We start from the raw sequence: 21,881 nt of genomic DNA on the forward strand, positions 1-21,881 counted from the left end.
CACGTTTGACACTTCTATTATTGTTTAGGCTTTTGGAGAGGCTGAGGGGAAAATTGGGCACTGTCCACAAGTGAAAGTAATACCAGGTAGTTTCATTATTTACTCATCTGACAACCGCATGGAGTCAGCGAGGCTTTGGCTAACAAAACCCCTAAAAAAACCCACAATTTACAGGCTTTTTTTATTTTGTTTTTTTGAATGCGGATCACATTTAGTTAAAACTCTTTAAATCAAAGTGGTTGCAAACGATATATGTCTAATTTTCACTCCTCTTCTCAGCTCTACAAATAAGAATATTCATGTCAGCACTGCTCTTTGAGGGTGATATAGGTATACTCCAGGCTTTCCAAATCCTTTCCTTCTTCCCCTTCTTTTGTTTTTTTTCCCGCCTTGACCACAACAAAAAGTTTCTGGCCTGAAGGACTGTACAGGACTCCACATTAACAAATACACCAGCAGGAATGTTTCCAAAGGTTCTCCAAATCATACAAAAGCTGTGGAGGAGAAATACAGCTCAGTGCACTGTTCCCACTCCCAGCTTCTAAGCAATTTAAAGTACATTTAATTTATTTAAAGTACTTTTAATTTATTTAAAGCGCACCTATTAAAAAAAAAAAAAAAACAAAAAAAAAACCACACTAATACTCATGACCTTTCCTCCATTTCCACTCACTTTCTACTCAGGTGAGCACCTGCAGATCATGGACATCAGCAGGAAGTCTGCCTCACGAATGAGCAAAAAAAAAAAAAAAAAAAAAGGAATTAAAATAAACATACGGGGTTCAATTCTGTATACATGAATCATCATGATTAAAACCAAGCTTGTTTAAAGAAAAACTTCCTCCACAGGCACTTATTTTGCCACACTGAATGTACGTAATAAGGCTCTCAGATTTGTTGGTCCCCATTAAGCGTGAAATTTAATATTTCCATACAGTAACAAGTGTATATATTTAAATATATAAGATACCCAGCAGAGCCAACTTAAGCATTACAAACCACGCCAACTTGTGCGCTACCCTCCACTGCTGCTGTTCCAACCACGGCATTTTAGTGAAAATTTAATTTCCTTTTTCTCTAGGAAAAAGCACAAAAAAAAAAAAAAAAAGGAGGCATGTGTTAAAAACATTATTTTTAAACTCTTCAATTAGACTTTGAGTCTCCACTGTAGGCGGGCGATGAGCAGCACGAGGGATGTCGGGGTGAGGGGGTGACACCTGGCCCCTGCTGCAGCTCCCGTTTGGCTCAGGGCAGGGAGCTCCCCTCGGCTTCCCAGCCCACATCTGCTCCCCCTGCAATCACTGCAGCTCACCAGGGAACACAACTGACTTGTTTTTACCATTTTTCAGGGCTCCTTGAATTAGCAGGATGCAAATGTTACGCAGGCTCTGAAGTCGGCTAATTTGAAAACAGTATTTCTCATTTCCCCAATTTTCTTCTTTCGACCATTTGGTTGGGGTTTGTTGGCTTTTTTTGGGTTTTTTTTTTTTTTTGGTTTTTTTTCAAATTAAAATGTTCACCGGAAAAGTATCTTCAATTTCTTTTCTGCTTTTCATTATGAAAATCTTGCTGTTCCAAAACCATAGTTAAGTGTCTCTAAATAGTGCCAAATTAAGGTTTTTTAGGCCCTCATTGGTATCATTTAATAAATTATGCAAGTATCATCTTAGGCACAAGCGTCATTGAGAACAGTAAGTCTGATCCAAACACATAAGTCAAAAGAAAACTTTTTCTAGGAAGTTTAGCGGTTTCTGGGTCAGGTATTTTGCATGTCAAGCACCAAAGCTGACAAATTTCCGACTCTTTTACTAGGAAATTATCATGGAGAGAAGTTGCTTTCTATATTAAACAACTGAAATAGCTGAATATTTTTAACTGAAATAACTAGAAAAAACATAAGGTATTTTGCAGCAGAGCCAGTTTGGAAAATACCAATCCAAGCCATGAATACCCAGCACAAACATAACCATGCAAATAAAGCAGCTAGAACCAGCAGCAATCACTGTGGCCATGCTGAGCAAAAAACAACCTCTGCCAGCTCCTCACCTTTGAAGGGTAAACAAAATTTCTGAAACCACTTCAGCCCTCAGATTTCTAAGGCGACAGCAGCTTCGCTCACCTTAAATCCAAATTTAAAGACATTTTGTGTTGTTACAGGCACCCTAAGGATGATTTTGCATGGTAGCGAGATGAAAGCATATGCACATATTCTCTTAAGCACAAATGGAACACGAAACATGGCAGAGTAAAGGTTAAGTAGCATTTGACTGATTTTTACCTCATGGGAACTATAATTTACACGCCGCATTCATCCAAGGTAAGAGGGTTCAAATGGCACAAATTAAAAGCCTGCAGTTTCCTACTTCTGTTTTTAACATATCATGTTGATACACGGCCAGTTTTTAAAGTGATAAAAGGTTTCTATCAAAATATCAAACAGCAAGAAGATGCACTATTTTTACACTGTCAGCATTGCTGTGTTTTACTGCATCCTTCCTCACTCCTTACAGCCACTGTCGATGATTATAAAACAGTAACGGTCCAGATGCAGTCCAAAAAGGACAAATTAATCTTCCAGACACCCAGCTCTTACAATCAAATCCTGGACAGAAATTTCCAGGAACAGAAATAATTAAATTAATGCGGGTTAAAGGGAAAAAAAAGAAAAAAAGGCAACAAATAAAAAAGCAGCACAGGGCACCAACAGCTACTCCAGAGAACTCTGTGTCTATCAAAGATCTTTCTGGAGGCAGGACTAGGATGCTCTTGAAAACATTCCCCAGCATTCTCTTAAGCACCCAGCAAACATTTACTTGGAAAACCCCACAAGCTTTTATATATCTTCTTTTTATTTTTTTTCTGCAAGCAGTCATCAATGGACTCAGGGCATCACAAACCCAGCTACAGATAACTCTTGCCAAAAAGCATGAATGATTTTTATCAGCGAGGCAGAGAGATGCTCAGCAGAGCTTTGGCAGAACGCCTGCTTCCCATGGCTACTGCCCTCAGGACTCTGCAGCCCCTCTCTAACACGCACATCAAGGTGCCTGGAGTGCCTCTGGGATTCCAAACACTGTGCTACCACAAATCCTGACTCCGGCCACCTTTCCTTGACAACCAGAGCAGGGACCTGCAAAAATTGGGAAATACAGCTTTTTCTGGGTCAGTAAGTCAGTGTTTTTCCCATGTCTGATTGGCTGGGGCAATTCCACTTCAGCGTTAGTGTTGACAGAAAATATGTGCTGAGAATTTTTCAGAGATCAGGATGTTCTTTAGTCATTTTGGTGATTTGATGTGGCACAGGAAATATTAGTGCATATTCTGTATTTTCAGTCGCACTCACTTCACCATTCTTATTAAAAAAAAAAAGACAACAGAGTCAGATCACTGAGACTGAAATTATGAGCAATCTGACAAAAGTCAGAGATGGGGGAGGAAGGTGATAAAGACTCAGCCAAATGTTAAACTGAGTTTAACATTTCAGCTCATTAAAATATCAGTTCAGTCTGATATTTTAATTTCTATTCAGATTTTATTAAACCTGTCTCCAAATTAGGAGGCTGATGAAGAGCAAGCCTTGCAGTGATGCTGCCTGTGCTCCCCAGCCCCTCACCCCACGCTATGGGTCCTGACTAATCTCAGCACTATTGGTCTTTAGAGACTTTCGATACCTTGGCTGTGAATTTAATATAAAACTAGATAAAGATAAGCTACCTTTCACCAGCTAGGACAAATCAAGATTTCACTGCTCCTTTCAGCAGGACTGTGAGTTTTGGACTTGATCAATGTGTATTTGCAACTAATTATGTACTAAGATCACTGCATCAGCTGCACTGGGCAGTGTTCCCCTCCCCTGCTAATCAACACATCTCTGGCATTCTCATTCTAGTGCAGAATAAAGTTGCTCTTCCTCTGGCAAAAGCCCCAAAGTACAGCTGTTGCCACTAGTATATAATTTACACTCCTCTGAATCACCAGAAGGGAACGGAGCAAATCCCAGATGCAGGATCTCCCCCAGCTGATTTCTGCAATACAAATTACTGAAGATGGGCTTCGCTTTTTTTCCTGCTGAACTGGCAGAGCACTCCAAATCCTTAAGTGTCTATTTTTGTTACAGCACGCAAGGCTCCAGATAAAGGAGTTCATTAGAGTCAGTATCTGAAAATATCACGAAGTTTAGTGCACATCTTACTTCATTTAATAGAATCACAGGGCAGTTTAGGCTGGAAGGGACTTGAAAGATCATGCAGTTCAACCCCCTGGCACAGGCAGGGACACCTTACACTGTCCCAGGCTGCTCCATGCCCTGTTTGACCCAGCCATGGACACTTCCAGGGATGGGGCAGCCACAGCTTCTCTGGGCACCCTGTGCCAGAGCCTCCCCACCCTCACAGTGTTCAGTTTTTTCCTAACATCAAATGTAAATCTCTCTTTGCTTAGTTTAAAACCACTGGCCCTTTCCTATCACTATCTGCCTGTGCAAATAGTTGCTCTCCCTCTTTTCTGTAAGTACCCTTTAAGCACTGAAAGGCCCCATGAGGTCTTAACAGACCCTTCTTTTCTACAAACAGTACTTACTTGTAAAATCTACTAAAACCCAGTACAGGGACAGAACTGCACTGCAGGCTTCTCCCAGAAAATTGCGTTTAAAGAGCAAGATTTCTAATTATGGCCATAAATAAGTGCGGTGGAAACCCCAAGATCACGGTTTATTTCACAAACCGCTGGTAGCCCGTGGAGCACCACCTCCAGCTGGGTGCTCCTGGGTGTGCTGCCACCCTCCCATCCCCAGATTATTTTTTTTTTTTCTTTTAATCCTGAAACTGTGAAACCCAGTCAAACTTACAGTCCTGCTCAGGGAGGCTGGCTGGACTCTGCTTCCTCCTGTACTGCTCCTCCACCCCTGGGTTTTGTGGGTTTTGCTCTGGGGACGAAGCGCTGCTCTTTGCAGGACGCCCAGCTCTGGCTGGCTAACAGAAATAATAGAGAATAATTGGAACAGAAACCCTGGGCACCCACGTATCAAGTCAAGACAGTGCATTTTAATTTTTTCCCCTCGGTTTCTGCATTGCTGTAGGTTAGCCTAATTGATTCGTGTTCTCACCAAATTAAAGACACAGCACGCAGACAGCGTGCCAGTGAAAAAATATGGCAACAGCAAAAGTTTACAAATTTAATTTGCAATTGTTTTAGCAAAACAGCTCAGTCCACTCCTTCAGTTTTGGAAAGTGATCAGCTCGTGCTAGAGGAAGTTACCAGCTCCCAGGCAGGAGCACTATAACGCAGACGTATTTCATCATCAGAGATTAAGACCAGTTTTTCAGTTAAGAAGTGGATTTTGCAAGCGAGGCAACACTGCAAGTCACAATTCTGTGGGCTCAGGACCCCAGAGGAGGGGAATACCTGGAGAGTGATGCCAGGGAGAAGATCTTGTGCCAAACTTCCTTTTAAAAGCAATGTTGGTATAAATCCCAGCAAAGCCCCAAACCATCACTCTGGTGCTAAAAGGGATCCCCTCAAAGCAACTCTTTTTAACCCAGGCTGCCATCAGAAGGCAAAACCGGAGTTTCCCCTGCCTCCAGCGAAAGGGTTAAGCCAAGCTTTCAGTCCCCTGGCTCAAACCGCCCAGCGAGCACTCCCTGCCCAAATTACAGCAGCGCACACATCCAACAGATGCCGTTCAGACAGGGGCTTTCCTTGCCCTGAGGTACAGTTCAGTTTGTCCATTCTACTGTGCAATTACAGAATCAATAAAACATCCCTTTGAAACTCCCTGGACTAGTGCCGACACGCAGACAGTAGTCAAGCTGACATTTTTTTTGCTGTTTCCGTTATTACCACCGTCAAGCCTTCTGAGAAGCAACACATCAAAACCCGGGCGCCGCAAAAAGCGAAGGAGGAAAAGCAAATGTAGAGCCGAGGTTTTTGTTCCTCGCGCCGGCACCGCATCGCTCCCTGGGCGATCGCACAGCGCCGGGCACACCTGCAAACAAAACCTGCTCAAAAGCCATCAAAACGGGCAATGGGAAACGCAGCGCTTCCGAAAAGCGCGTGTGCCCCACCCTCCTCTCCTCTTCCAACCCGTGAACGTCCCTGCATTGCCATTTTCCTGGGGAGAGGGGGGAACTGCTGGCGGTATATCACCTGGCCTAAACGGGGAAGCTCTGATTTGGGGATGAACTTATCAGAAAAAGCGAATATCAAGCGTCCTTGCCGCTTATGCGTGCTCATGAATGCGGCGCGAGATGTGGACTGTATGTGGAAGTTGGGAGGTGGGGTTGAAATCTCGCCATCCATCTGCTTCTGAGCAGTGCCTGAAACACTGAAATAGAAATGGGAAGCTGCAGAGTGCCAGGAGTGGAACCTGGGAAGAGAAAAAAAAACGCAGGAACAGGACAACAAAGAGGAGAATATTGAATTAGCATGCTCAGAATGATTCAAAGGACAATCGGATGACCGAGGACAGGCACAGCAGAGATGTATTCACTGTCCATGAAAATGCAACCTTTTCTCCTGTAAGAATTAGCAAAATCCGCCCAAATACAGGGAAAAACCTAAATCTGAAGGTCTTAGAAGTACTTCTTAAAATTACCATCTTCAGATGTTCATTTTCATGCTCACTACATAAATCACAAATTATTTTATCATTCATTTTGAGTTTTAAAGCCTGGTGTATATGACCAGTATCCCATACACCTACATTTCCAGGGGAAAAAAAATGGAAAATTCCTCCAAAGTACTACTTCTGCATTTGATAAACTATAAAACTTGTTACCGAGGCCAGAGCATTCCCTCAGTTCTCCTCCTCACCAGGCAGGGCATGGGAAGCAGAGCGACAGATTCTCCCAAACAGACCCGCCACGACGACCACTGATAAGGAAAGCCCACCCTCGGGATAATGAGCCTTTCCAATTTCACAGCAGAATCATGAATCTCCCTTAAACGCAGGCATCACAAACCCTACAAACCTCACACCCAGAAATAACCCATTTGTAAGACCGTGTCAGTTGAAAAAGGGCAGCACAGGTGAGTTACAGGGATGCTCAGCACCAAGCCTCGGCCACGTATGCCTCTTAAAAACCTTCAGCATTTAAAAACTTTCTTAAAACTGCTTTAACCCTTACTTGAATCAATCCCTGCCCCCTCTAAGGTTACGTGCTGATTCAACTGTTAGCAAATAGCAATAAAACCACCCGTAACAGTTTTAATTCTGATGGCTCTTCACACACTGATGCCCCAGGCCTCCAGACAGAAGGAATACGCCTGCAAGGCAGTAGTGGGGGAAAGAAGCTGTGCATCCATTTCCCAGACCTGAAAAAGGCAGGTTAAATAACCTCCCAGTGCCCTACAAAGCAGCTGAATAAAAACCACAATCCAACTCTCCCAAGTTCAAAGGTTAATTTATAAGATTATATTTCCTCCCAGAGGATGCTCACGTGTCTTCTATACCGACATAGGCCAAATAATAACTCATTTGGAGAGCAGCTTATTTTGAAGAGGTTTCACATTTAGTGATGAGCACAAGGAGGGAGGGAGATGTCTCACGTTCAGACTCTGTCTCAGGATATATCTTTTTGCTAGAGCAGTTCTCTTTGTGGTACAAGACCACGGGCGTGTTAACCGTAAAAACTCCTTTTAAAGTGACTGAAGCCAAAGAAAATAAGGTTGTGTCATCTGTACAAATACCCTGTACTGGAATGAGCATGCTGGCGCACCAGAGGAAGAGATGGCTGAACACAAAACAAGGCAGAGCAACAGAAACCGAGAAGATCCTCGAGCCTGGCTTGTTAGGAGTGACCTAAAATGGCCCATTTTGACTCACTCCTCTCTACCTCCTCCATCAGAGGATTCAAAGGGAAACTGCAATTCAACCTTTGTGGCTGTAGCACGACTGCAACAAAACTATTTTTTGTCATGAAAGAAAAAACAAGTTGCGGGTGCCTGAATGCTGATAGATCACTTTTGCTTTAAGAGAACATCATGTCAATCAAAACTAAATTCCTTATGCTCATCACAGGAGCTTGCAACCAAGCAATACAAAAATCTCGTTCGAGTTCAACCAGTAATGTGTTCAAAGGCTTCCCAATCTGCTCTGTCTCTGGCATCAGCAGCAGACAGAGAACAGGCAGAAGAGATTGAAAAAAAATAAATTTAAAAAATAAAATATATATAAAAAATGCTTGCTGTGCAAAGTAGAAAGGCCTCTAAACCAAAATAAAAATAAGCATTAAAATGTGTGTGTTGGACTAAAAGGACGTACAGCAGGCTGAAATGTGCTGCATCTTCCTCACTGGTGAGGAAAGACCTCTGTAACTCACCACGAGCTTTGATCACTCGTAAGCTATCAGCTATTTCTTCGCTGCTTGAGTAAATATAAGTCATTCACAGCTGAAACATAATTTCTCTCTCTTTCCCCTGCCACTATATGTTGTGTGCGAATATGTCTTGTATATAGGCACACTAACACAGCGTGCTGTTCAAATACACATCAGAGTTCACCAGATGGTGGGGATTGCCAGACACTCGTCGTTGCCATGAGCTCGGAGCCATGGTGTAACTCATGAATGATGTGTCTAAGCTGTAAGTGGGTTTTGCATAGTTACATTCCCCTCACCGACACAAAACTCGACATAAAACTCTGTTTTCTGATTCTGTCCAACCTGCAACAGTTTAGAATTGTGAGAAGGCATAAGGGAGTGTTTGGTATCACGCTGGGTTTTTTTTTTTCCTCCTCGCAGAGACACGGCTCTGAAGGAGCTATTTTCATCTGGGGGTTATGATTCACACCCGTACACGCAAAATTATACAGTTTAATAAAGCTGTGGCCACAGACAGTGCCCATGTTTGGGCACAATCTAGAAAACCCAACCTCAGAAAAACAAAGGTGTTTTACCAAAAATAAGCAAGGCTTTAAGAGGTAATCATCTTAATTATGCATAGGAAAAATATATGAGATTGGAGTTTAAGTTTTGCGTACGGGCCTCAGCACGTACTTGGGCATTAAGATATTTGGGCAATAAATTATGTGAGCATAGTCTGGTAAGGATGTGAATGCTGGGTGAATTGGCAATTTCCTAGTCTTTAATTAATGATGGTGTTGAGAAGGAATGTGGCCTTCCTTCTAAATTAACAATGCTTTTTAATCAGCAAGTGAATCTGCCTGTTTGAAGCAGAAGGTAGCTCTAGGCTTGCAAAGTAAGGAACAGAGGCTCCAGGAAAAAAAAAAAAAGCTGGAAACCTGGCAATGCACACAGGGTCCTACCAGACCCTCTTCACTGCCTTCAGCAGAACCTGTATCTTATCCAAGGTCTCTAACAGCCAGTGAAGAAATAAAAACCAAGGGAAAAGGAGAAAGCTAAGAGCAAGGAAGGGTTTCCATCTGATTTGGAAGGGTGGTAGAGGGACAACTTACATCTGCTGAGCAGAGCCCAGGAGAAACTCTGACCCAACACCAGGCAGATACCAGGGTATGTGTAACTCCAAGGTGACAGGCCTGTGTCTTTTAGACATTTCCACCTACAACACAGCCATGGCATGCAGAGAGGTTGTGGATCTCCATCCAATGTGAGGACAAAGCATTAAACTATCTGGTAACCCAGTAAAGAGTTGAGGAAAACAGTCCCTTTATTATTGCTTTCCTAATTTGTTCCAACAAAACACATCCTGCCCATCTAGTTGCTGAATATAATTCACCTTTCTTATTTTTAGCCCCCCGCAGACTGAAGTCTGTTGAACAAAATCGGTTTCTGTGCCATCAATGCTCAGGAGAGATAATTAATTTTAAAGATCAGGGATGTATTCTTACCTGTGTATTAAATTTTAGAATGGCCTAATGGTTTAAAACATTACGGGGGGGAAAAAAAAAAGGCAGGAAAAAGACTGTTACAAGCAGTATTTGTTATTCTAAGGTTTTAGTAAGGATTGGATGCCTCCAAGGGCTGGGGCTTCAGCTCCACTTAAGCACACAAGTTCGCTATCCAAAATTTCTTTGAACTAATAAAATCCCTGGAGGTTATCAGATTGGGCTGAATGCGGACTACAGTTTTCAACTCCTCCCCTTTTATCTGTAAATACCATGAGAGGAGCTCTCTAGCACCCCAAGTCAAATAGTTTCCTGTCTTGGCTGGGACCCACTTTGGCAAACACTCGAGGCCATGAAAAGCAGTTGGATGCAGGCTCTGGGCAGGAGAAGGCTGTGTCAGTCACTGCCGGCTCACCCCGGCCCCATTCCCAGAAGCGTGTTTCAGCATGACGTGCCTGGGTTTAGTACAAACCCTGCACATCCCTGACTCCCAGACAACTTTCTGAGGCCACAGGGAATGCTGTCTCCCTTCTCACAGGGCAGCATCTTCCCCTCATGGCCCCATGGGGCAGAGATGCCCCTAGCACTGCATCCTCTTAAATTCAAGGTGCTGGGTCAACCCTCACGGAGACAAACATTTCCCCCCATCCTCACCAAACCATCCCCTCTTCCCTAGGAGTATCAGTGAGCACTGAAGAGCCTGAGCCCTCTGGATATTCAGTTCCCCTTGTCCAACAGACACCCATCTCGCCCCCAGCCACAGCCTATTCAGAAGGAGGAAGAAAGCAGGGAATCAAAAAGTCCTCTGTCTGGCACAAACGTTCCTGCTGGGAGCTGAGCACGCACTGAATAGCCTGTTCATGGTGTCTGTGCTAAAAGTAAGGACCTGGCTTTATGTCTTTGTTGATGTTGATATAACTGAAGAAGCTGAAAGAGTTGAAACTGGGAAATCTTGGGAATAGAAGGCTTGCACAGGGGGCAGAGGCATCCCACACACCCCGCACCATCCTTACTGTTATTTCCCACCCCAGGAGCAGAGCAGCACTTTATTCTTTCGAATGGACAGAATATACGGTGGTGGGGAAGCACAAGTGTACAAAGCAATAATGAAAAAACCATGATGTGCTCCTGACTGGAGAGACTGGCAGTCTGAAAAGTACACACGTGTGACAGTAAAATAAAAATGCATGTAAGCTCTGTTTGGATAGAAAGTCCAAGTTTAATTCAGGCTAGTTACTACTAGTAGCCTCAACCCCTCCCCAAAAAAATCAGACTCAATTCAATTAAAAAAATCTTTTTTCCTTTTTTTTTTTTTTTTTTGGAGGTGAATATTCCTGATTTTTTAAGCTACTTTTTAAACAACTCTTCCCTGGCTACTGAATGCTCCAAGGCCCTGTATCTCATGTCTTCACAGACCACTGAGAATAGACAGCTCTTTCTTGCTAAAAAAGTACTCACGGTTTTTACACAATACCAAACCACAGCCATCCTATCACCTTTAAAAGAGATGATGTTTTCTTCCTTCTGGAGCACCTTAGCCTTTTTTGTTCAGCTAGAGCAGCTACGAGCAGGATCTTCCACAGTGACATTTTCAGAGCTACTTAAGACGTTTTGATTGCCCAAATTCGAACAGCACTTTAGGAAAAAAAAAAAAAATCTCTTTGGCAATTTTGCAACTCTCATCCTAAACCTTAACATGTTTCTGCAACATGAGGCCCTCGTTAGCCTCGGAAACCGATGGTTTCCAAAAGCTGTGGATGCGTGGGAGTCCTTGATGCCCCGTGTCAAGTCAGCCATCACCCGCAGCAAGAACCATTTCACAGGACTGCCAGGCAGCATCCCGCACCAGGAACAGCCCCGCTCGTCTGTGGGTTCAGCTCCACGAGGGAACTCAGGGGAGCCCAGCCCCAAAAGCAGGTGCAGATCGCACCCCTGAGGCACAAAAGCTGGGGACAGGCTGAGGAAAGCCTGCACAGAGCCGGGGAAGGAGGCAGGCTGGCTCTGGCTCAGCTCCCTGGCACATTGGACCTTCAGGGAGCTGGATTCCCGGCTACGAGCCCTAACAACTTCATTTGTTAATGAAATGGTACTCGCGGAGCAATCCGTGCGGGAGCGCGGGCAGGCAGCAGCCCTGCTCCACAATGCGGCACATGTCCTGGCCATAAAGTTATCCAGGCAGTTGCTTCCTTGCCTGAATGCCGACTACAACCATGGCCTCTGGATGCAAATTACCGGCTTTTATAGGTTCCTAAAAACACTTCACTGTGTCTGCTGAACAATGTGGGAGTTGTAGAAAGGGCCCGATGATGGCAATGGTGCAATTAAAAGCTGTGAGTGAAAAAAAAAAAAAAACCCCAAACATCAGATTCCTTCTTCCAGACAGAAAAACCGATAAAAATGTGCTTCTTGGAAATAGCTTAAAAGAAAATGTCAAAGTAAATAAATAAAAAAAAAACATATTCGCCTCTCCCTGTAATCCCTCAAGTTTCCAATAGCTTCCCCACTCAGTGCCTGTGAAGGAAACTGTATAGGCTAGAGCACGTCCCTAAGCCCTGTGCTCTATCTTGGAAAGAAACGAGATAGAGAAACTCCCCCTATCTAATCACCAGCCCCGTCTGGGACTAACAGAATAGTTACTATCTCTGCCTGCCTGTCAGGAGCTGCACAAAACCCATCGGTGCTGGGGCTGATATGGGAGCAAGAGGTGTGAGGGCTGTAAAACTGCCTGGCAGCTTTGGGATGGGCACACAACCCACACCAACATCCCAGGGGAATATCCTGATCCCAGCAAGCCAGACTCCTTCTCCTGTCCTGGGATGGCAGGAGGACTTCACATAAACCCTGCCCTTGGGGGTCCTTGGACCAGCACAATCCTTGTTATTTACTGATGAGGAATTCACCTCCCAAAATAGAGACATTCTGTTATTTCATCTGCTGCAGAGTTCAAGTCTTGATCTACCGTGAGGATGGTGAGGGCCTGGCACAGGTTGCCCAGAGAAGCTGTGGATGGCCATCTCTGGAAGTGTCCAACACCAAACTGGATGGGGCTTTGATCTAGTGGAAGGTGACCCAGCCAAGGGGTAAAAACTCAATGGTCTTTAAGGTCCCTTCCAACCCAAACCATTCAGTGAGTCCATGATTCAAGCAGAAAAAGAAGGAGGGAAACCCCTCATCCAAATGCTAAACTATCCCAAACCTTCTGCACATTGAATTCTCCATTAACACTTACTTGAGATACTAAAACATTCAGAGGAGAACAACCTCTGCTATTGCCTCCTTCTCCAAAAAAAATTAATTTACAGCCACATCAGCTGGCAGCGCTGCTAACATCCAAGTGGGTGGCCTGCATTAGCCCTCACTGGCAGCATGGGGACCCACCCAGCCCATTCCCAGTTTAAATGTGTAGGGCCCACACTGGGTTCTGAACGCATCTGGGCAGGAGTTAGTCCCAAGCAGCCTCTGTGCCTAATACAGGAACTTCCTCCGACGGCACATTACTGCACGCTCCAAGTACAGGCATGCTGCACGCTGTTTCTCCAAGCATTAGCTGTGGCCTCAAACAATCAAGAAGCTTTTTTTTTTTTAAACAAACCCCCCCGCTTTTTTTTTTTTTTTTTTTTTTTGGAGAAATGATCAAACTGGGGGTGGGGACAGAACATCCTGCGTGAAACCGCATCCTGAACAAGCATCACCACGATTCACTGTAAATAAATACTCTCTCCTTGCAGCACTTCCGTCAACTGTCACTGCCTTGGCTCCAATCACCTTTCAAGTCCAAACAGGAAAGCAGAGAAAAGCGAGTGAGATGGCAGATATGAGGTTTAATTTGCTTTTCACTGCAGTTTTCATTGGTGGTGCGCTTCCAATTCGTCGGCATTGCCAGCTGCCTGGAATCACTCCTGGACCCAGTTTTTTCCTGTTAACCTTCATAATTGTATTATTATGGGCAAGCCCACAAAACCGTGCTACAAAAAGCTGTAAAAAGTGCAGCTTCCACCCTTTATTAGATAAGCAGTCAGATCCAAACCCAGCTGCTGCAGACAGAGAGGCAGACGCAGATTTACTGAACATGTTTCTTCACCTATGTTTTACATAATGCAAGATGTGCCTGTTAAAAAAAGAAAAATAAAGCTGCCGGGGGGTGCAAAGGGATTACAGGAGGAAATAAGTTTGACCTCAATTTTCTTGAAAACTTACAAAAGCACATATATATAAATTTGGGAAGATCACAGACGTGAGGGGATAGCAGTGCTGGGCAGGAGAGCCGAGGCAGGAGCTACCTCACTCGGTGCACGTGAGCTGGGTAAGGGGTGGGACAGCTGCACACCCCACAGGGTTTTGTAGGAGCTCACGATGAGGAAGAAGAAGAGGAGCTGCCTCTCGTGCGCACCCCCTCGTGGGCACAGCAACGGGCACCAAAGCTGGAGTGATGGGGAGACTGCACAGATGTGCTTGTCCGGGGGATGAAAACTGGAGGAAAACCCTCCTGAAATCACCATCAAACCAAACCAGAGCACAGCTCCCTCACCTTCAGGAGGGGAGCAAACCCCTTCTGGCAGCTGCATCCCTCCTGGGTGTGCTGGGATGGACGGGATCCCCTCCCCGCTGCACATGCACCCAACGAGCAATTTAATTAATAAAAGTAAAACTGAAGTATTACATGTAGCAGCAAAGCATTATTAAAAGCCATAATGTCTCAAAAGGTTCCTATGAAGTCATGTTCTTACAATTCGCTCCGAAGAATTTAAAGACAAAATTACATGCTTGGTAATACTCCAGGGAGCACGCTTTTCTATGTGGCCCATTGTTTGTGTATGATGCATGGCTTTGAGAAAGTGGCATTGTTAAAGGGATCATAAATCACAAAGGGGAAGTTTGATTTTTTTTTTCCCCACCCCCCAACCCCCTCCTTTTTAAAGACATCTTATTCCAGACAGGGCTCTCCTCTGCCGTGGAGTTTTCAGCTTATTTCAGCAAATGAACTGACACCAGACCAACACAGGCTGTGGGGGTCTCAAGCTGCTAAAATGAACACCACCTTCTTCCCTACAGTCTCTCCAGAGAAATAAGCATTCCACAGTCTGTATCACAGGATTAGTATACCTGATTCCAAGGGAACATTTATTTTTCTAAAGATAACTCCCCAAGATAAAATCTTGAATATTAAAGAGCAGCACTAAAACTTCTGCAACTGCCTTTTGCAAAGATTTCTTGGTGCGGTTTGCCACCTTACTCTTCAAATGATCTCTGGCTTTAGTGTGGTTATTTATTTTCAGGTACATTAGCTCCGAATTTGGGGACCAGTGGGCTCGGTGCACTTCAAAAGCAAATGCCAAAATCACTTACTACCCACAGACACCCACCCCATCCCTCTCTGTGCACATGAATTAGCCAGTAGCCTCCTCCCAGAGCAACCACAGTGAAGTTACTGCTCCGATAAGGCTGATGTACTACACACCTCTCACTGGAGCTGAAAGCGCAGAACAATCTCCACAATGCTGCCCACCCTCAATTCAAGCACCAACCAAAAAACAACCCAGATGAAAACCCAACAGAAATTCAAGGGTGGCACCATAAGCCCATCCCAATGTTTAGCAGCAACTCCCTGCGAAGAACAAGCCACACAAAGCAGTTTGCAAGGGAAGAACCAACACATTGAAGAATGAATCAACAGAGATCATCCAAGCCAGAAAGGCAGGAGCATCTCCAGGCTCCAGAAGCCCAACCAGGCACCACTGGAGGTCTTCAGACACACACAAGCATTTACCAAAGCACCTGCTTCTTTAAGTGGGTACCCCACAGGCCTCTTCCTCCCCAGGGGCCAGATCCAAAAATACAGATCACACGGGTTCACCCCCTCATTAGGCGAAATTGCTCTCACACCATCTCTTATGGCCTGCTCCACGTGTCTGTAATTTGTGTTCTGTGTATGTATTTCACATGTCTATTCACAGACAGAGGAAAACCTCAAGCAGCAGCCCCTTCCTAATGTGAAGAAATATTAAACTTTTCAAAGTAAATCTTAAGTACTGGCTGTTCCCTTTATGGATACATCAGTACTTCCAGCAGCGCAAGATTTCCAGCTACGAATCCTTCCTACAAATCACATTTCCCTGGGACTCATTCCTACAGCTCTGCATCCTACTGTCCATACAGCCCCTGTTCTACACACAACGAGCCCTCCTATCCCATTTTTAAACTCTTTTCCTGAATGTTTTCCTGTTGCAGCACACAAGAAGCACAAAGTATTTGGTTTTCTTTTCAAACTTAGTCACCAGACAGCACCAGGTTAATCTAAGTGCCCTTGACTCCTGGCTGGCATAAATCAACACAGCTACAGCAAGTACAGAAGAATTAAGGAACTGTGTCAGTTTATGCCAGCTAAAAATCTGACCCCATTCATCTGATTTGCCTCGAGGTAGTCACCACAGTCAGAATATAAGAATAAATTAGCATGGATTAAACCTAGGAAAACCTGCTGAGGAAACATGATTGTGTTCAAACACACAGAACTGGAGTTAAGCTGCACAGTTACGAGTGAAGTTAAGTCATGTGACCTAAATACTATTAACTAATATAATCAGTCCAGTACTAGCTACCCCGAAATATAAGAGAAAAAAACACCAACCTTTCTATTTAAGGACCAACTGCTCACAAATTTACGATGTCTGACTCAAGAAACACATGGCACTTTCCTCTGCCAGAACATCTGCCTCCTTCAGGAGAGCTGACTTCATCCAGCACTGGTGGAAGGTCTCTGTCTGCATTATTCTTACAGTATTGAGCACTCAGCTGCCAACACTACACGAAGGAACTATTTATGCCCCATAAAAGGCTTGGACGTGGTCTGGAACACGGGCAGAAATGAGAGCGCTAAATCAAGCTAATTATTTTGAGACCTTCCAACTAGAAACATTATTACAATAAAATCCACGTGTTTCTCTCAACTGGTGCACCTTGCGAAGGATTTCTACTCTGGGTGTTCAAAAAGGCCATCATATGGAAACAATTACAGCACACAAGCTTAAACTGACTTCTACCAATGCAAGGACCCTTGACCCATCTTTATGGGCATTTTAAATAATTTATGTGCAACTTGAATGCAATCTGCTCTATTTGACATTTCTGACCCAGAGCATATCGAGGTTTATGTTGGGTTTCTTTAACACCGAGACCCTGTCAAGGGAAGATGTGATCTATGCTGTTACAACAGGAGCTCTTCTCCACCAGCCACTGAAGCAGGGCTCTACCAATCCCCACAGCTGCCCCTCTGCCAAAATGTTCTTGGCCAAAAAAAAATGCTTATTTTGCTCTTCCTTAGGGTTTCCTGTAGGCAAGCTCTCCCTTTCCCTACCTCTCCGGGCAGGATGCCCAGAAAAGAATCAGAAAGAGTTGGTGGAAAGGGGAGAGCTTCCCCATGGTCTGAACCAGAGCATGGCCACGGCTCCCACAGAAGAGTTCACTGCAAGGGACACAGCCCTGTTCCTCCTGGAAGGGAGCACAGGTTTTGAGGAAAGGATAAAAGAAGCCTTAATACATGCTCTTTACCTGGGAGAGCTGATTAGCCAAAAATACTTTCTGGGAGCTCGTGCAAATCAGTGCCTGTGCCATGTCCTCTGAGAGGGACACTGGAAAAGCCAAGCCCCTGGGCAGAGCAGTAAATCCCTCCAGGAGCAAGCAGGGAGGGCAGAAAGCAGCGAGGATGCTGCCTGCAGGGAGGGGAGGACACAACACACAGGGGAAGGGGCCTGAGCCCCTCTGCTCACACAAATGATGGGCTGAGACCACCCCAGAAAGGGACTCAGCCCTCCCTTACCTGCCACAAGCCCCCAAACTCAGATAGATCCTCTCAGGAAGGAGCTCAGGGGTGATCACAGGAATCCTGCACGTGTGGTTCTAGCACTGGAGGCCAAGGGAACGAGGAGGTATTTTGAAACGTGGAATGGTTTGGTTGAAGACCATCATGCCCAAGCCCCCCTGTCACGGGCAGTTCACCTTCCACTTTGGACTCCCTGCCTTTATCTTCAGAGGGTTCTCGTCGGCAACCACAAACTAATCCACCCCAAGAACGAGCCTGATTAAATCAAAGGTATTTGAATCACTGATTCTAATCACGGTATATATCAAAAAGCAGGAAACATGGTTTAAATCATTGATTTCAATCTTGTTTTGCATTTGTACTCTTATATTTATTTTTCTAAAGAAGCATCAATCCTAATTGGTTAGCAGCCTAATAAAATATGGTCTTTTCATTACCTTAATTTTTCTGTCTGCTAAAGATGATAACAGGTTATTTTCACATTAATTTGCATCCCTAAGTTTTAGGCTATGACTGTGTTAGAGATTATGACAGTTTTTATTAGTTGGCAATTTTAAGATTCATATCGATCTTCATTTGGTTAAAAAATAAAACTGAAAGAAAATGAAAATAACATTTTTATTTATTAAATGAAGATTGTTTAAATATGCTGGATACATAATGAGTTTATTCATTTATGCATGTAAAACATTTACTGAACATGATCTGTTGTAAGAAAATGGAATATATTATCATCACAGCAGAATTAGATCCCAATCTTCCACACCTTTATTTTTTTCCTAGACTGGAAAAGTAGAGCAAGGTCTCCTTTTCTCAGTTTTTACTGAATCATCAAAGGAATGGCTGAGACTAATCATTCAGCCCTATCTCAATGAACACCGAAACCAAACTTTGTCTACAGAAGGTCATCTGAGCTTATCAATGTTCACATACCCTAACATAACTGAAAGGGCCAACTCCAGCTAGGTCTTTGAGCTTTTTTTTTTTTAAATGTAATCAAGACAGTTTATTTTTTATTTAATCATATTTTAAAGTAATATTTTAAAACTATCTACAGTGAAATAATTTTCTCTGCCTATTTAACCTGCGCTTCTAAATAACTTTAAAATGTCTGAATATTAAGCAGGTCATAACTAGTAGAGTCAAAAAAATGAAAAAAATCCCTACCAAAACAGAGAATGAAAAAAAAAAAAAAGAAAAAAAGCACTCACTTTTCTTTGATATATTCAAATCCAGGAGATTTTTAATTTTTTTTTTTTTTTTTAAATAGGAGATATTAAAAAAAAAAGCTGGTTTATTATCTTGGGTTCAAAGTTCTCGGTTCTCTGCTACCTGGTGACTCCGTACATATTTTGGCTTTGCTGTATGAGGTGATGTTACACCCCCACCCTCTTCCTCAGCTCCCAGAAAGCCCCACCATCCTCACAACTCCTTGCATTACAGTCTACTGCAAAACCCTATTTAAGGAAAAAAAAAAAGGCAGCTAGAGGGGGGAAGTGAGGGGGAGGAAGAAAAGAAAAGTCGCTCTATTGAGTACAGCATCTCTACCACACATAATTCAAGGACTATAGCCGGTATGAGTTAGGGGGTAGGGGGGAAAAGGGAGCTTTTTTTATCCTTTTCCTTCAAAGGAACGCATCAGAAATAAACTGCTATTCATTTAGGTAAATCCTCATCACATTTATTTTCAGCAAACCTAAATAATGATACAAAATAACCCAAAACGCCATGAAGGAACGATATGCATAACATGTGGTAAATAAAAGTTTAACAAATCCCTGGAGAGTTACCACCAGCACTGAATGTGGCATTTCTTTCCTAAAGAATTTACAAATCCAAGCTCACAATAGAAGATTTCAAAAATAATAATTACAGTCTGCACGGTAACAACTATTTGGGTGTTTCCTTTGGACTTAAAATAAAAACAATTGCATATAAATACTACCTAAACATACATGCCATCTCGATCAGGAGGGACTGAAATGGAAGAACACACAGCTTACAGGCAACTAGTTCTGAAAATATAAATGTATGCTGCTCTTTAAATACACCTTTAAACAAAATCTCATAAGCTTAGATTTTATGGCAATTTGAGATCCCATTTTGACAGTCTTGCAGGCAGCACACACCACCTCCCAATAAAAGACACGTATAGAAAGGTATTCGTGCTCTTGGTTGAGGCAAGATTAACACAACAAGCCCTCTTCCCAAAAAAAAAAGGCAATTTAAAACAGAAAAGAAAGGTCTTGTAATAAGAAGGCCGTTTTACTGTTTATGTTATAATTCTAAATGACTGGATGTAGCATAAAGCTATGATTATTTTCCTGTGGTCGTAATGTATGTGATTTAGAGTATGTTTAGGGAAAACGTTAACTGAGACACAGGGCTGTAAACAGACCCAGAATCTGGGCACGGAAATGCAGCCCCTTGTGCTAACCCACATCCATCCCCTGTGCGACTTTATTTACTGCTCAGAGCTCACTGCAAAAGAGTGAAGCTGTCTCTAATGCCATACAAATTTGGCTATCAGCTGTCCTATGCAAATTTGACTCTAATTACATATGCATTACTGAGCTATGAAATAAGTCAGTGTGTTGTGGTATGTGAACACACATCCCGCTCTTGTTTTTGAGCATAATAGTTTTCAGTGTCTGCAGAGTGTTCATATCCTGTAGACTTGTCTTCTATTTTTTTTTCCCCTTTTTCCTTTCTATCCTGTGGACTTCTCCTCCCCCACTTTTTTTTAATGAGACACCTTTTTTAATAAAAAATTAAATTAAGACAGAATTCCGTTTTTAAACCTCTTCTTAAAACAATATGAATTTCAGTCAGCGAGAGATAAAGCAAAAACCAAGGACTGTTATTTTGTGTAACGAATTAGCTTTTAAAAAGGTAGAACAATAAACAAACAACTACCCAAAAACATTTTTGTGAGCTAATTATGTACTGAGCAAGAAGTAATTTTATCCTTATACCCACATTTTATGTTTTGGGCACTTCTATTTCATGTCCCTTGACACCTTCTCCAATAATCCATCTACTTTATATTGGAAAGCCTCACATGAATAAAACTTTATGGCACTACAGGCATTTAGCCTTCCACTGACATTCCTGGCCTGTTCAATTCTGCAATTCAATCAAAATCAAATCTCAAAATCCTCTTGTCAGCCAGCGCTGCTTTCATATGCCCGAGCCCTGTGTAAGGATAACTGCATCCAATCTTTCCCCCCAAGCAGTGCTTATATTGTTTTATTACAGTTCAATGAGTGGAGTTCAAAATTACATGCAGCTGCCTACTACTGTGGTCTGTCTGCGCTACGTATTGCCCACCAGGCTTGAAATCATTCACTTACTGGTCTGGCAAGAGAGACTGCGAGCACTTCACTGCGTGGAGGAACATCCTGCCTGCTCGATCTAAAGAGGGTGATGTTAGCAGATCAGTCCCTTTATGAAGGGATTGAGAAAGCCCTGTGAAATGCAACTCAAACGTGCTCGATGTTAAGCATGTGGCCGCTGCACATAAAAGCAAAGATAAACCTCAACGCGCGCTACTCGGCTCGAGGAAAGCTTGCGAGGGAAGATAAAGGACTGGGGAATGAAAGGCATCTCGCTGAGTTTTATATGTGTTTTAAATGACAAAGCTTCATTTAGACAATTTTTATCTTCTCCTTTACCCCCACCCCCAATCTTCACACTGAAGCAAAAGGAGGAAACAAAGCTAATTAAATACTATTTAATCAGATGAACAATGCAGCCACTTCAGATCCAATAGCTGAAAAACTCCTGCACAGCCTGGCTAGAGGGAGAGAGAGCATCAAAATTGGGCAGGATTCCCACCTCACAGTCACTGCAGACTGGAGGTAAAGAGTGTCAAGAGAATGCCTCCTGTGCCATGACCAGTGCTGGCAAACAGCCACAGCCATGAGCTGCTGGAAAGGGGTTCATCCACAGGCTGTCCATCCAGGTCCCCCACAGGCCCCCCACGCCCAGCAGCAGCATCCTCTCGGCACACACGGAATTCCACCGACACTCCTTCAGGTTAACTTTTGGCCCCTCACGTTAGTGTTTAGCGATCATTTTCACTCAGCTTTCCGTCAGCATTTCACACTATTACAAGAGTGACCAAAATGGAAAAAAAAAAAAAAGAATAAAAGCCTTTTATCAAAGGCTATTCATCAAATATTGTACCGTGACTAAATTCTGTAAGAATAAGTGAGCAAACAGAGGCAACACATCGTTAGACATCCTGCCGAGAAAAAG

At 43.4% G+C, this 21,881-nt stretch overlaps 1 protein-coding gene across 17 annotated transcripts in view; it reads right to left on the bottom strand.

The window, feature by feature from the left end:
* The window catches only part of FOXP1 (forkhead box P1), a 380,821-nt gene that overhangs the window by 283,645 nt on the left and 75,295 nt on the right, over positions 1–21,881 (bottom strand). For 5 of the 17 annotated variants that reach the window (XM_040076748.2, XM_058422308.1, XM_040076760.1 and 2 more), the window contains exon 2: positions 4,847–4,970. The exons of 11 other annotated variants lie outside the window; for them this stretch is intronic. The gene's annotated coding sequence lies outside the window, so the exon portion shown is untranslated. Of the gene's footprint in view, positions 1–4,846; positions 4,971–17,618; positions 17,705–17,797; positions 17,877–21,881 lie in introns of all 17 variants that reach the window. One more of the 17 variants, XM_058422305.1, reaches the window with a different exon arrangement.

This window comes from Hirundo rustica, chromosome 12, assembly GCF_015227805.2.
Source record: "Hirundo rustica isolate bHirRus1 chromosome 12, bHirRus1.pri.v3, whole genome shotgun sequence".
NCBI lineage: Eukaryota > Metazoa > Chordata > Aves > Passeriformes > Hirundinidae > Hirundo > Hirundo rustica.